Consider the following 15222-nt stretch of genomic DNA (forward strand, 5'->3'; position numbering starts at 1 on the left):
AGATTTGTTTGGTTGGCAACGCGTCTGAAACAGCTGGCCCCATATTTGACTCTAGGCATGTAAGGTCGCTTGGGGACAAATTTGAAATCCGCGTAAATTTACAAATAAACCTACTATCTACAAATTAACCTACAATCTACAAATGAACCTACTATCTACAAATAAGCCTACTGAAGAAGCGAATTGCTACCGAAAGCTAACCCCGTCAAGCCATCATCACCGCTCAATTCCAACGTGGGAGTATCCAGCTTTCTGCAACCCTCCCGGGTGCAGTGGTATATGCAGAACTGGGACACAGACGGACGACCTGAAAATGGCAAGAAAATTTACTTTTATATAAAATATGTATACATATGTATATATATTGGCGCCGATATAAAAGAAATAACTTTTTATGGTAAGCCCGGGATTTTGCGAGCTTAGGGTTAAGACAAGGGAAAGCGAATAATAGTAAAACGCCTTTCGGAATAGGAAAATAAACATGCATTGGGATAAGAGCTTATATCCTGGTAGGTCCTTACTTTTCGTAAGGGTTCCTTACCCCATCTGCGTAGCTACTTTGTAACATCACTCTGTGTTAAGTGACAGGCTGCATGGTTCAAGCCATCGCAGTCCTTGGTTGTTTGTTTTGGTGTGACGCGAATGTGGAGTAAGAGTTTTACAGACACAAATTTTGCTTTGATAGTGGTTTCGAGTGTTATTTGACAATTTGCCGGCAACGTGTACTCAAGTTTTAATACGGAGGTGACAATATAATATTTAAACCACATTGATAGTGTGTTGAATTGGTTTGGTTAAGCCCGATATTAGTTTTTTAATTGCCAACCTCTAATAGTGAGTATAGTTTGTGAGGCGACACTGACGATTTTAAATGCAAACGTGTTTCTTGGGTTTTTTTAATAGGTAATACAAGATTGGTGTCAGAGTGTTGTCATCTGGGGAATTGTGTTTTTGCATCCTTCGTCCTACCGTTGCCGGCTAAACTCGAGAGATTTGTATCCTATTGGCTCTGGTGAGGCCGTGTTGAGGATAGATGGTATATTTGTCCACGGGCCTTTTATTGCAATTGGTGTATAAGTGGATCACATGTCTGCTGACGCCGCCTTTGGTATATTGGTAATAGGGAGTACAGTTAGCTTTGGACTTTGAATATTATAAGGAACCATTGCGACACCAATTGAATTTCTTTCGCTAAATGCAAACCGAACCCATTTCTTTTAGTTATAAGTAGATTATTGATTAAGCCCCTGGGCTTTAAATATTTTAAGGATCCATTACGGTATCAATTGAATTACTTTCGGAAAAATACAAACAGTTTTTTTAGAAATAAGTATATTTTTGATTAAGCGGGTAGCCTATAGTTTGTAAATAAATCTATTCATTATTAACACATATTATTGGCAAATCCCGCAAGAGGACATGATCAGCCCTTAAGGCCCCTCTCATTTTATTTAGATATTATATAACAGATTTCATATAATGAACTATGTCCAATTGAGTTACCTTTGTAATAAATATTAAGTATTAATCTATGTATGATAACTTATATGTCAACCGGACATTATGGGGTTGTTTGAATAAGTAATGTAAAGAAAAACGAATGGTAAGCCATGATAATTGAGAGAGCAAACAAAAAGAATTTAGACCGAGTGGCTCATCGAAGACCAAACCGATATGTTTGCCTTGTAGATATAAATATATATGCCACACATACATATATATTTATATCTACAAGACGGACGGACGTAACCTACTTTTAATACCGTATACTGTACACGGACGGACACAGCAGCGGCCTGGCATACGGCTACTCGAAGAAAGAAGGAAGTACAAGGAGCTTTCCATTCGATGAGATGCGGACTCATGAATGCTTATTTTACGAAATTTTGTGATAAATTTTACCTTTTTTTTTATTATACAGCATTTAGTTGTTTTTCATTCTTTCACTTGTAATGCTCTTTAAAACATTTTTATTCCATTGTACCCATTTCAACTTGATTTTGTTTTTATTGGCAATTAAAATTTTGTGTCCACTTGTTCCATTTTACGGAATACATATTCTTGTATTATTTATGAATGTCAATAATCTGAGCCTTTATAACGTTTAAAGAAAACTGACCATGTTGGCTTAAGCTACTTTTAGGAAGATGGTAGGGTAAAGCGAAAGAGGTAAGTAAAGGTTTCAATCAGGGGATGCCTAGGGAGGGCCAAGAACTTGACAGAGCACCAGCCAAGCAGCGTATCGGTAGGCCGCCATTCTAATAGGTGATTCGTGAGTGTTGCGTACATTCCTTGTTGCTGTTTTTATGTTCGAGCCATCCTTTAGTGTGTCGACTTTTTTCCGACTCGATAATTATCCATATTTAAGCCCGGTATGAATACCGGGAAAGTTAAAAGGGATAGCTCCAACCCCTATCGGCTGGCGATTTATCGTCCAGTCGATACCATCCTTCTTGTTGAACCGTTGAGTGGAGCGGACCTATTGTTATTTTACTCAGCAAGAATTTTCCTATAACTCGTAATAGGTCATTATTTTTGAAAGAAAAATTTAAGTCACTCAAGGATAGCTGCGATAGAGGTATCCATTACGCGATTGATGATCTGCGTCTGCTTCCAGTGGAGCAGCAGATCTAGAGCCCGGGAGTAGGCTTAGGACTCCAAAGATCCAACAGCTGCGGTGGTGGTATCAGGCCGTAGCCGACACACTACTAGTCAGCAGGGGCTTTTGATGTATAAAGGCTGAACCTATTCTTTCTTCGCATGCCTATAATTTGCCTATTTGTCTCTGCGAATACAGCCCAAAAGGTATTGCTTAGACAGCATGTAGTTATGCCTTCGTACTGGTAGGACCACATGAGAACTGAGGAGACAGCCCGTCGCAGTTCGGAGGGGGCATTCTGCCAGATCTGAATATTATTTCACTGCGTGTCACAAAGTTGATGAGACCACACTGGCGCTGCATAACTTACCACAATTGCTTTGTACGTGGTCAACAAGGTTTCTTTGTCTGCGCCCCCAAGTGCTGCCAACAAGTGAATTGAGGACCTTGTTTCTACTTTTGACTTTATCGCAAATTGCTGTGGCATGTGGGGAGAATGTGTAAGAGCTGTAAATGGCGCCAAGTATTTTGGGACACTTGATGGTCGGAACATTTCTCCATCGACCATCAGTCAGCTCAGTATTCACCTCACGCGTATTTGTTCTGAACAATGTGGCTGAAGATTTCGTGGTAGATATCTTCAGATTTCTTGCAGCGAAATATGAGACAAGTTCGTTGTTCGTTTAAACGTTCAACCTATCGCAAATGTCAACAATGGGTGTGGGGCGTGATGCCATGATCGTACAATCGTCCGCATATGATACGATCTCTATGCCGTCTGGAGGGGGTGGAATGGAGGATAGGTAGAGGTTAAACAGTGCCGGAGATATCACCCCACCTTGGGGAACTCCCTGTTTCACTCTACCGTGTTTCGACTTCTTATCCCTAAATTCCACAAATGACTGGAGACCACACAGATAATTGGCGACCCATCGTTTCAGGCCTGGCTGGAGGGACGTGTTGGCGATGTTCTCAAATAATTTGGCATGGCTGACCGTGTCGAATGTCTTCGAGAGGTCCAGTGCCACGAGGACCGTCCTATCACATGGCCTGGGCTGATTGAAGCCACGGCAAATGTGTGCGGTGATGTTATTATGCTGTGAAGTCTTCGAAATCCATGTTGATGCTCGGCGAATGGAAATTTTCCTACGAGGCTCGGGAGGAGTAATGCCTCAAGCGTTTTTGCCACTGGTGTGTCCTATCCTGGTTCAATAATGGATTTAATATTCTCGATGACCGCTTGTCGCTTGCTGGCATGATGGCGTATGCGCGGCTAGTGCTCGCCGGATGGGGTGGTTCTTTGCGCAAGCGAATCAAACACAGGAACAAAAAGTTTTACATGCCAGTCTAGAAAAGTAAAGGGGATGTCTGGCCCGAAAGAGAAACAGCAACTAAACTAACTAATATGTCTAATGATAAAAAGGAAGCACCACACCTACCTGCCGGAATGCCTTCTCGTCTGGTGTTCCGACGAGGAATAGCCCTCCCTCTGGAGCAGGAGCTCCACCATAGCAACAAAGGAAACCTGTTGCCCCGTACCTACCTCTTCATCTTACTATCCCCCTCCTATCCCCTCCTTAAGATCTACACGATCTTAGTAAAAGACATCATTTTTTTTCAAGAACGTTATAAACATTTCAAGTTGGTTTTATTTCCTAAAGCAATCCATAATGGCCTCATCAAAGTTCAAAAATTCACATTCTTTAAACATTGATTAAAAGGGTAAAACTAGTCACGACGTTACTGCAATTCAATAGACTTTAGCTTAAAAAAAAACAATGTAAAAGAAACTGATACATATACTAATATTTATGGGTACATGGCTAGATTTAATCGGATTTAATGGCCTCTCATCGCTTCCTCTTCTTCTTTCAGGGCTCCTGCCGCCGAACATGGGTCTGCCCCCGCTGGAAGCTTACGTGCTGTCCGTCCGTCTATGTCCGTCCAAATCTTGTAATAGTATTGTGTAAGTATTAGTATTATTAAACAAAAATAAAAGGGTTTTTAAATTAGTTTTCTCTTTATAATTTTCTTTTCATTAGGCCATTATCTCACGCCTGAAAGGATGGCAGTCGGGTTGATTTGGCTGGGACAAACATCCCTACGGAAACTCCCTACCTGGCTAGAAAGAGCTCTATCTATGGGGTATGGAACTAGACCAACCAAAGCTAGACTTGGTCTTTTAAAAGATAAGTATAAACCAAATATAATAAAAATGCCTACCTAACAAAACTAATTTATTCTCTTCTATTTTTAGATAATTTATTCGTCCGTCCGTCCGTCCGTCAATGTGTGGAGTATAGGAGTAAGTCTAGGTAAGCTATCACCTGGGGACACTGCTGAATGTGAGTGCCTTGTTCTGGAAGTCCCACGATGGCGCAGAAAGGATGAGCCGGTGGTGAGCAAGCTGAGCGGTTGTTTTAATCGTCTTTTTTTTCCAATTGATTTTAGTTTATAATTAGTTCGTAATGTAGTTCTTTTTTTTTTTTGTTTTAATAATAACAGCTTTTTATTCAGTTTCTTTTGCTTTAAAAGATTAGCTATTAAGTTGGTTTTTAAGCGTAGCTTTTAATGCAATTTCTAATTCAATAGTTGGTAGTTTAGTTTTAAAGATAATTTGGTTTTCCTCTTTCTTGTTGATTAGTTTTTGAAAGTTCTTTGGTTTTCTTTTTTTTTCAATAAAGAAATAGAAACAGTTCGACTCGGATTTTTTATATATATTTTTTTTTTTTTTTTTTAAACTATTTGTTTTACTTGGGATCTTAATATATTCAATTCATAGTTTTTCTGTTTGAGATCATCCAAATATATTTTCCCTTTTGCTTATTTGGTATTTAATAACCAAGAGCATTAACCAAAAACAACAACACCAAAACTGCACTTGACTGCACTTCACTTTCCTCGTTTCAATTCCTCACTTTTGTTTCGGCTGCCAGGCTCACCTCCGGTTTGCTGCACGTTTAAAATCGAAAAGAAAGATTTTTCTTCCCAGGCTAGTGGCCTATGTTGTCATTTTGTCCATCATGGCGCTCTTCCCAGCCAGAACTTCCTCTGATGGGCCAAATGACAACACCACACCAACTGTCCTACTGTCAATCAGTCAGGGGTCGTGGTTTATGCTAAGCAGCTGACAACGTTCGTCAAATGTCCGCTAGATGGCGCTTCGAGCGACATTAAGGCGCACGCGACAAACCCAACCATCCTTTGAACATCACTGTCAAAGGATGGGAGGGAAAAATGTGCGAATTTTCAAGATATCTCTTGTTCTATAATCGAATAAATCCGAACGGCAATCCCTAAAATCGAACTTGGTAGGCCATCCCTACATTTCTGGTGCACTACCTTACCTTAGTATACCCTGGAATACATCATTTCTGTACGACCTATCGTTCAGCTGACCGATATTAAAATCCCTCGTTTTCTGGCAAAGGTTGTACAAACTGACTTGAGATTCGTTATACTATCTTCCTACGGGATTTACTACCCTAAATAATAATGCATCTAATTATACTTCTCATTTCTTTCTTGTCAAAATAACGCGTCTCATAATGTATACGCCCCTTAGGTACGATAAATTGAATGGCCATTATAAATGACAGCCGTACATGTTTCATCATTGAAATAGAGACGACACACCATATGAGTGGCCGCACCTCTGTAACGCCGTTCACATCAATGAATGGCCACTGTCATTCATAATTAATTGAAAAAAACCCAGCACCACAGCACCACGGACCGGCCATCGCAAAAAAAATAAATTATGGTAAGTATTGTGTAGCAAAAAAAAAAATAAACAAAATGACATGAAAAATATAAGGTGTGTATCGTTCTCGCGTGTTGTTTTCTTTTTTACGTGATTTGGTGGAAATTTCGTGCTAAGATGAATGCCATGCGGGAATAATACTACGTGTGTGTGTGTGTGTGTGTATAAATGCAAAAAAAATAGATAAATGAATGGAATCGAAATGTCCATTAAATATTAAACCGGTTGCAACAAAAACATCGTGTTTTCCTGAATTCATACTTCCAAACTCGTGTTTTTGGGTCATGTAAAGTACATATAAGTATATGCCGCTGATTAAATGGAATTCAACAGAAAAAAATAAAAACAGCCTCCGACTACAAAATGATTACGTCTTGTTGCGCATATTGGTAAAATGTACAAAAAATTATATGTGCGAGATAAAATAAAATGCGAAGCAAAAAAAACAAAACAATAGTTTTCCTGGCGTTCGTGTGTGTAGTGTGATAGTATTGTAGTGTTAGAGCCATCGCGTGAGATTACGGTACCCCTGCCCAAGTGTGTAAATCACTCAAGTATGAATGGTGGGGGGGGGTGTACTAAAACCAAACTTAGTGACAAAAGGAAAGCAGTACTCTCATGAAATGTGAAGTGAAGGGGGAAGCTAACAAAGTAAATTGCAAAACTATGTAGTGCCATGAAGTGAGTGTAATCACAAAGGTAGAATAAAGCAAAAAATTAAAAGTCGGACAGACTTGAAATTCTCTTCCTCTTACTGTGAAACAACAAGATCAAAACAAAGGCCTATTGTGAATTACTATTAAGATCCGTGAACTGAAAAGAAAGTTTCGCAAGAAAGTACAAGTGAAATGAAAGTTAAAAAAAACTTAGGAAATTGTTAAAATTTATAGGAATTGTGCAAGAACAAAAAAACGAAATGGAAAAAGAGAAATTATAAGTTCACGAAATATACGATTAACATAAAAGGAAATTTTCTAAAAACAAAAAAAAAAAGGTAATGAAACTACGGTGGAATACAGGAACCATTCCCCTAAAAAACAAAAATCCAACGAAAGTTCAATCAAAAATGATAAAAATCAAAAAGTCATGAAATCAACAAAAATTAAAACAGGAAAATTAAATACAGAAAATACATAAAAAATGTTAAAAATCAATAGATATTCTCCTTTGCAAGAAAACCACAAATCTGGGAAAAATTTAATATTTGCGAAAACCAAAAATTCTGAGAAACTCTAAAAAAAAAAAAAAAATAATAAACAAATCAAAATTGTAAAAAGTCAAAGTGAATATAGGTATAAGATTGAAGTGTATATCCACCGTGGAGCATAAAATTCAAGCAAAGTCTAAATAAATTAAAAATCTGTTTTCCTTTCTTTTTGTGAAATGGAAAACTTACGAAGTGGAAAAGTCATTTCCTAAACATAGTGGACTTGATTGGAAACTTCTTAAGTCTTCTCCTTCCTATTGCAAAAAAGGTAATTCTATTCCTATCTGTCCATATCATTGCAGATTCCACAAAACGTAAATAGAAGAACAGTGCGAACAATGGGACGAAGAGGACGATGTATGAACCGCGCCCAAGCGGAAAGTGGCTGTACGAGGTAGGTAATCAATGCATCGTTTAACAAAGGAATAACCTTCTGATTCCCTAGGTACCAACACACTTCCTGCCAGCCATTCGTGGCCCACCAAGGTAAGTGCATTTCCTCTCTCTATTCCCTTCCCATTGCGGCTTGTTTGGCGTACATAAAAAGCCAGAAAGTCATGCTATCCAATCAAAATCGTGAAAGGTGTTGACCTACTTCTAACCCAAAAAGCCATTGACTAAGCCCAATCGAAATAAGCGCCGATACAAATATCCACCGGCCCATATCCGGGTCCAAATCATGTGTGACCAAAACTCCCCTTGGAGCATTACCTGTCCCAGAGTTATCTACGGTGCTCCTGAAGACCCACTTCGGGGATGGGTACCAGAGTCATCGTCACCGGATACGGCGTTTCGGCCTATTCACCGTGGTGAATCTGCCTCGTGCCCTTCCTCACACTGGGATTCCAACTGCTGTAATTGTCCTCTGGCAGATCATAGCCCTTACCGTCTTACCCCTTACTACGAAGTGCATCCTAATGTCATAGATTCACTGGGGCACAGGGGTAGACTCTGGAGGACTATGACACGTCACAAGGTGACCGCCCAGAGACGTTAGCACCTGTTGGAATCACCATTTAAGGGAAGCTTTTGCAGTACTCTGGTTACGAAACTCTGGCGCACATCTCCGATGCTTGGTGCAAATGGTTCATCGTTGACTCTCTGGTCAGTAAGCCCTTGGAAAAGATAAAGCCACTCAATGACCCAGATCGTACCCATCTGTCGGCTGCCGAAGATATATGCCCTTGTAAGGTTGGAAAAGCCAAGTCATAACTAGCCCAATCAATCAGCGCCTGGCCTATGCCCAAATAACACTCCTTCCAAGAACTCTGTACAGCCAAACAAACCATTTTGCATTTCCGCCATTTATCTCTATCTTTCCAGCATTGGATCGCACCCGTGAGAGACCACCAGAAAGAAAGGTAAGGATATCTCGTCCATCTTCTGACATATATTCAAATCACCAAAGTGATTGTTGTACTTTCCCTTCCAGCCTACTATCAAAGCAACGGCCGAGAAGACCACTACCCAGCAACACCAGCCATAAAGGAAAGCTTGGACCACTAAGACACTAGGTGGAAAAACAGAGGTCGCCAACCTACATCATCAATCTTAGGGCAGCCGGCTGTACATACCTGATTGACCCAAGGGAATCTCCCATTGGCAAGAGCTGCCGCCTCAGTGTCCAATACACTGTTAAAACAACAACAGCCATCACGTAAACGGTGAGTATGTGAGCCACTCAAACCAAATATCTGCCAGAACTAGCGTAGGCTACAAGTCGCAATAGTCTCACACCGGGTAATTTGAGAAAAAAAAGAAATAAATATAGACAATACATGTCAATATTGGCAGTTACCAAAATAACAGTCTCTAACTGCAGTTCGTAAGGTCTGCAGACCTTTAAAAAAATTAAAAAAAATTCGCCAATACCGTCTGGGTATCTGGCATCTCCTCTCAATCACCACCGAAAAAAACAGGGCTTGAAACCTTGCAGTTCAAACCACTGTTGTGGAAAAAACTTCACGAACTGTAAAAAACAATTCCCAACCATATTTCGGCCGCCAAAACGCTACCGTACCAAGATACACTAGTCCAAACTAGCTCTCCTCTCTAAACGCCGCCGAAAAATATATGAGTCTGGGTTAAGTATTCATAACCCAAATTGCAAAAAAAAAAAAAATTAAATCTGTGAAATCACGAAAGCTCTCTAAACCAACCTACTGTTTTAAATCCTTAGTGTGGTATACACCCAAAGGTTTACCCTTCAGGTCCTCTACCTCATAAAGACAATTGCCTACGGGTCTAACTATCCGGCATTTGTGAAACTTTAGGCCAAGCTTCGCATTGAATTGGTTCTTGAAGTCGCTTTGTTGAAAACTTCTTCGGTACACCTCCTGACCGGGTATAAATTTGACGACTCTACTGCGGATGTTGTACCTCTTCTCGTTGCCCAAATACGCCTTATGTAGGTTATCTCTGACGGTCTTCCTTATTAGCTCCAGCTTAGCCGACTTCGGAATGATTTCACTTTCGGGATCATTCAACAACTGCAACCTCTTCGCCAGGGCGTACACACTGCCATGATTTACCATGTTCATACCAAACAAGGCAAAGTAAGGTGTAACCCCTATTGAAGAGTGCACTGAGGAGCGCAACGAGCACTCTATCTCAGACAAATGCTTGTCCCAATCCTGGTGGCTTTCCTTCAAGTACGACCGTATAGCCGCCAGGATGGACTGATTCACCCTTTCCGAAGCATTTGCCTGAGGAGAGTGCGTAGCCGTTCTTAGGTGACTGATCCCGAAGTTCTTCATCAACTCCTGGAACTCCTTGGCGACAAACTGTTGCCCATTGTCCGACACAACAGTCTCGGGTGTCCCGAACTTGTGAAAGACTTCAGAAACCAAAAATTTTATAACGTTTCTGGCACTGGCCTTGGCCATCGCCTTCAAAAGTACAAACTTGCTCAGATGGTCTAGAACAATAAAAATGAAAGAATTGCCATTCTTAGATCGAGGATACGGGCCTAAGAAATCTATATAGATTCTCTGGAATGGTCTCTCTGTCAGGCTCTCCTTTCCCATTGGGGTACGAAGGGTAGTATTGGCTGGTTTCGTGGACTTACACACTTCGCAGCTCTGCACAAATTCCCTAACCTGAGTGGTCATGTTCGGCCAATAGCAATATCCCCTCACTCTTCTCAGGGTTTTGTGAAAGCCGCCATGTGAAGCCTGCGGTGGACAGTGAGACCTCCTAATTATGTCTGCCGTCAACTCTTGGGGAACCCATAGCTTCCAGGAAAAGTCCTCGTGGATGGGTATGCCATCATAATGCTGGGTCCTCTTGTAAACGTACCCGTCTACAACTCTCAAGTCCGGCAAGTTCTCGGCGTTATCTGAAATAGTTGTGATCAGCTCCTTGTAACTCTCCGACCTAAAAGCTTCTGACTCCAAATCAATCAAGGCTTCCAAATCTGTGGATAACTCCTCCATATTATACCTGGACAACGTGTCCGGTACGACGTTCTTGGACCCCTGCCTATGTTCCACCTCAAAAGAAAAGGACTGGAGGTGCAAACTCCACCTAGCCAAGCGTCCGCTAAGGTCTTTATGTGACATCAGCCACTTTAAACTGCTATGGTCCGTGATAATGGTGAAAGGCATCAACTCGATGTATGGGCGAAACTTCTTCACCGCCATTACCACGGCCAAGCATTCTCTTTCCGTAACGGAATAATTCCGCTGAGCAGACGTCAACTTCTGGGAGAAGTACGCTATTGGATGCTCTCCGCCTTCTTCGTCCTTCTGGAAAAGGACAGCTCCAATTCCAAGGTCAGAGGCATCACACTGTACAAAGAAATGCTTCTCAAAATCGGGATGCGTCAAAATAGGACTTGTTACCAGGGCATTTTTCAAATTATTAAATGCTGACTTAGCCTCTTCGGTAAAAACGAAATGTTTGCACTTCTTTAAAGTGTCGAAAATTGGAGCCGCAATGGTGGCATGATTGGGTATAAATCGTCTATACCAACCCGTTGCGCCCATAAAGCTACGGGCTTGTTTGGCCGTCGTCGGATAACTGAACCGAGTTATGGTATCCACCTTGCTTGGATCTGGTTTGAGCTCTCCTCCACCAACTATGTAACCTAGGTAACGAAGCTCCTTAAAGCAAAATTTAGACTTGGCCACATTGATAGTCAATCCGGCTGCGTCTAATAATTCCGCTACCCGTTCTAGCAGTACCATATGAGTGTCGAAGTCTGGCGATACTATAAGCAGATCATCCAAGTAGACAAAGACGCGATCACGTATTGCTGAGGGGACCACTTTGTCCATTAGACGGCATAACCTTTGAGCTGCGTTACACAGCCCAAAAGGCATTACCGTAAAGTGATAAAGTGGCCTCCCCGGCACGGTGAACGCTGTCTTCTCTCTACTTGAATGATCCAGGGGTATCTGCCAGAAGGCGTCCTTCAAGTCGACACTCGAGATGAAATAAGTATCACCCAGCCGGCTAAGCAAACCTTCGATGTGCGGGAGCGGATAGGCATCTTTGACCGTAAGAGCGTTGAGCTTTCGTGCGTCCAAGCATAGCCGGTTCTTTTCGCCCTTGCGGACGAGAGTTACCGGGTGACTCCATGCACTCTCACTAGGCTCAATAACTCCCATGGCCAACATCCTATCCAGCTCCGCGTACATCAACTTTTGCACTGCCGGTGAAACTGGGTAATGCTTACTCTTCACAGGTACTGCGTCGCCGGTATCGATGGTGTGGACTTCAGACTTTGTCTTTCCCAACCCCTTCTTGGTATAGCAGGGGAATTTTGCCACTATCATCTCCAAACGTTGCCGTTGTAGATCAGACAGGCTATGAACAGTTCTGTCCTCACCAGTCCCACCATCAGCTTCATCACATAAATTAACACCATTGGTAGTGAGGCTCTCAACAGAAGCGAACAATCCGAAAGCCTTCATAAAGTCTACTCCTAGGAATAGCTCTTTCTTCAAAGTTGGTACCAGATAAAACGTGACCTCACGGGTTCGGTTATTAAAGGTAACTGGCACTGTAAACTTGCCTGCCATTCTGTGCGGGGTCTCATCGGCCGTACTAATAAAAGAGTAAAAATTCCGGACTTCAATACCAATTCTTTTCGTAAATTCAACGCAGCCCTTACCTAGACAACACACAGTGGCTCCACTGTCCAGTAGACCCTCTATCTCAGCGCCCTGAATCTGGATTTTGGTATATAGCCTCGCATCGTCACCTTCATACAAAGAAGCAGAAGCAATAGCGTGACGGATTTGCCTCCTGCGCTTGTAACGCTCTCGCGCCCTCTTTACCTTCGGCGAAATGCTACCAAAAATCCTAGCTCTAGCTTCCTCGTATTCTCTCACACGCACATGCAAAGGCTTCAACTCTCTAATGTGGCTATCTTTCTTAATGATCTTTGGTTCCTGATTAACCAGAATTCTAATTGGTGCTGAATCGGAAATATTAGTCGTTGGTATGTATGCTTCGTTCACTGCTGTGGGGGTTCCGTCTGTGTGGAACGCGCTTCCGCAGTACGAGGCGCGCTCCGTGGCCAGTTTCCCTGACACTTAGGACACTTTGGTGTTACTACTCCCTCTTTACCGCAGCGAAAACAAAAACTCGGCCTATGGGCATCGGACACTCGACGTAGCTGTGACCACTCTCCCGGCAATTCCAGCAAGTGTATTTAGTTGTATCCCTCAGCGCGTCTACTTCTACACCGACCGTTTCGTTCCTAGGCTCGACGAAAGCTTCTTCGTAATGCAGCTCATGGACTCTTGGCGGCTGGTAGGGCCTTTGCTGGTAAGCCTGCCTTTGTCCTGCAATCATCGCCTCGGCTCGCTTTACCTCTTGGCGGAAATGGTTCAAACCGTGTATTCGTATTGGGAAAATCAAAGCAGCTAGGGACGATTTCAAATTTCCCTTCATGATTTCCACTAGGTCGCACTCATTATAAGGCACTCGTTGTTGGTTCCTCATTTTAATAATTTCATTGAAAAATTCCTCGAATGGCTCGTTTGGTAATTGACGTCTGTCCATAATCCTTTTTTGTATCTGGAACTCATTCTGGAAGCGTCGAAACTGGGCTAAAAATGCTTCTCTCAGATGTCCCCAGTGATTGAAGGGAGCGATCCGCCGCTGTTGCCAGTACCAGTCCAGCGCACTGCCCTCGAGTAGCTGTGGGAAGTCCCTGAGCAGCTCTTCATACGGATACCCGTAATCCTGCCTCATGGACTCTAGGCGAAAAATGAAATCCTCTGCATCCATTATCTGGTCGCTACCATCAAAACGGACTCCCCACTTTTTCACGTCATATCTCGGACCTGGAGATGGTACTGGGGGATATGGCATGCTCTGTGGAGACTGCCAGTAAGGAGCTTCGGCTGGCTGGAATGCATAGCGCTCATGTGTAGCATCATAGTTCGGTGGGGGTCTAAACCCTGCTCCTGGAGCAGACAACGGTGGTGGATTTACCCTTGAGCCTGCCAATGGTGGTTGTGTAACTGGGCGATTCGGCAATTGATTACTTTCTCTGGGTTGGCGAAAACCTGGCGGTGGTAGCAAAAATTGGTTCTCTGTCCTGGCCCGGTGAGCGGGTATAGCCATGCTTGGAGGCGGCTGCTGAGTGACCACAGGTGGACCACTTTGCCTCACACTCGAAATCTGCTGGCTCAACTCATTTCTTAATTGCTTAATTTCTTCCACGCTCCTCATCAATTGCGCCTGCATCAAACCAACGGATGCCGCCATCTCGTTTAGCTCACTGCCATGTCCTGAGGCCCTTTGGAATCCCATGTCATCTCGCCGAAAATCTCGCCGTATGTCTTGGGCGGTCTGGCTAGCGAATTCTGGCGAAACTATCGTGTTGTTTAACGCATCCGAACTCACGGACACATCACTCAATACATGCGGTGCGGGTGACGATGTCGTCGCGGTATCCACAACTGCGTTGGTAGGATTTGTGGTCGCAGCGGTCACAGCAGTGTTCTCCGCCATCGGACGAGTGTCTGGTCCTGATGCGGAAATCGGAATGTTGTCATTCATGTCTGGCTGTAGCCTGCTTCCCTTTCTGGTTAATACCATTCCTCTATAATCAATTAATAACCAAAAAGAAATACTAACTCGTCAGCCAACGCACACACTCACTATAAAATATGTTGCACACAATTTCAATAAAAAAAATCAGGGCTAAAAAAACGCAAATTCAAATAAAAATTCAAACCCAAAATATATATAAGAAAAAACAATAATAATAACCTAAACGTCGATTAATACCTCAACCTAAAACTAAATTGTCCTAAGACTGTAGCCTAAATCTCTCTGAAGCCTGAACAAAAATTCAACATCAAAATTCAAATTATTAACCTAAATAGTAAAAGGCTACAAAAGCTTAGGTAAAGAAAATTAAAAACTTCAATCCAAAAACAAAAACTAGACTGCGAAACGAAAAGTACTTGAAATGCTTAAGATGTTGGGGATAGGTTTTTCAGGGGTGGGTAAGATGAAGAGTAGGGTATATATATTCCAATAAAATTGACAATTATCAGCCTTATTGAACGTGTTATTGCTTCCTTACAGGTTTGTGGGTGCTTCGGATGAACTCTAATGGAAAAAGGAATACCTCACGCAGACTTTGACCGGAGAGATGCCTGGTGAACATTAGTTTGGTCTGAGACCGAT

General features: G+C 42.3%; 1 long non-coding RNA gene across 1 annotated transcript; it reads left to right on the forward strand.

Moving 5' to 3' along the window:
- The first annotated feature begins 3800 nt into the window (after positions 1–3800).
- On the forward strand, positions 3801–5297 carry LOC131995539 (uncharacterized). Its single transcript, XR_009397493.1, has 2 exons — positions 3801–4565; positions 4642–5297. It is a non-coding gene; the product is annotated as an uncharacterized LOC131995539 (long non-coding RNA).
- Positions 5298–15222: the final 9925 nt, after the last annotated feature.

Source organism: Stomoxys calcitrans, chromosome 3 (assembly GCF_963082655.1).
Source record: "Stomoxys calcitrans chromosome 3, idStoCalc2.1, whole genome shotgun sequence".
NCBI lineage: Eukaryota > Metazoa > Arthropoda > Insecta > Diptera > Muscidae > Stomoxys > Stomoxys calcitrans.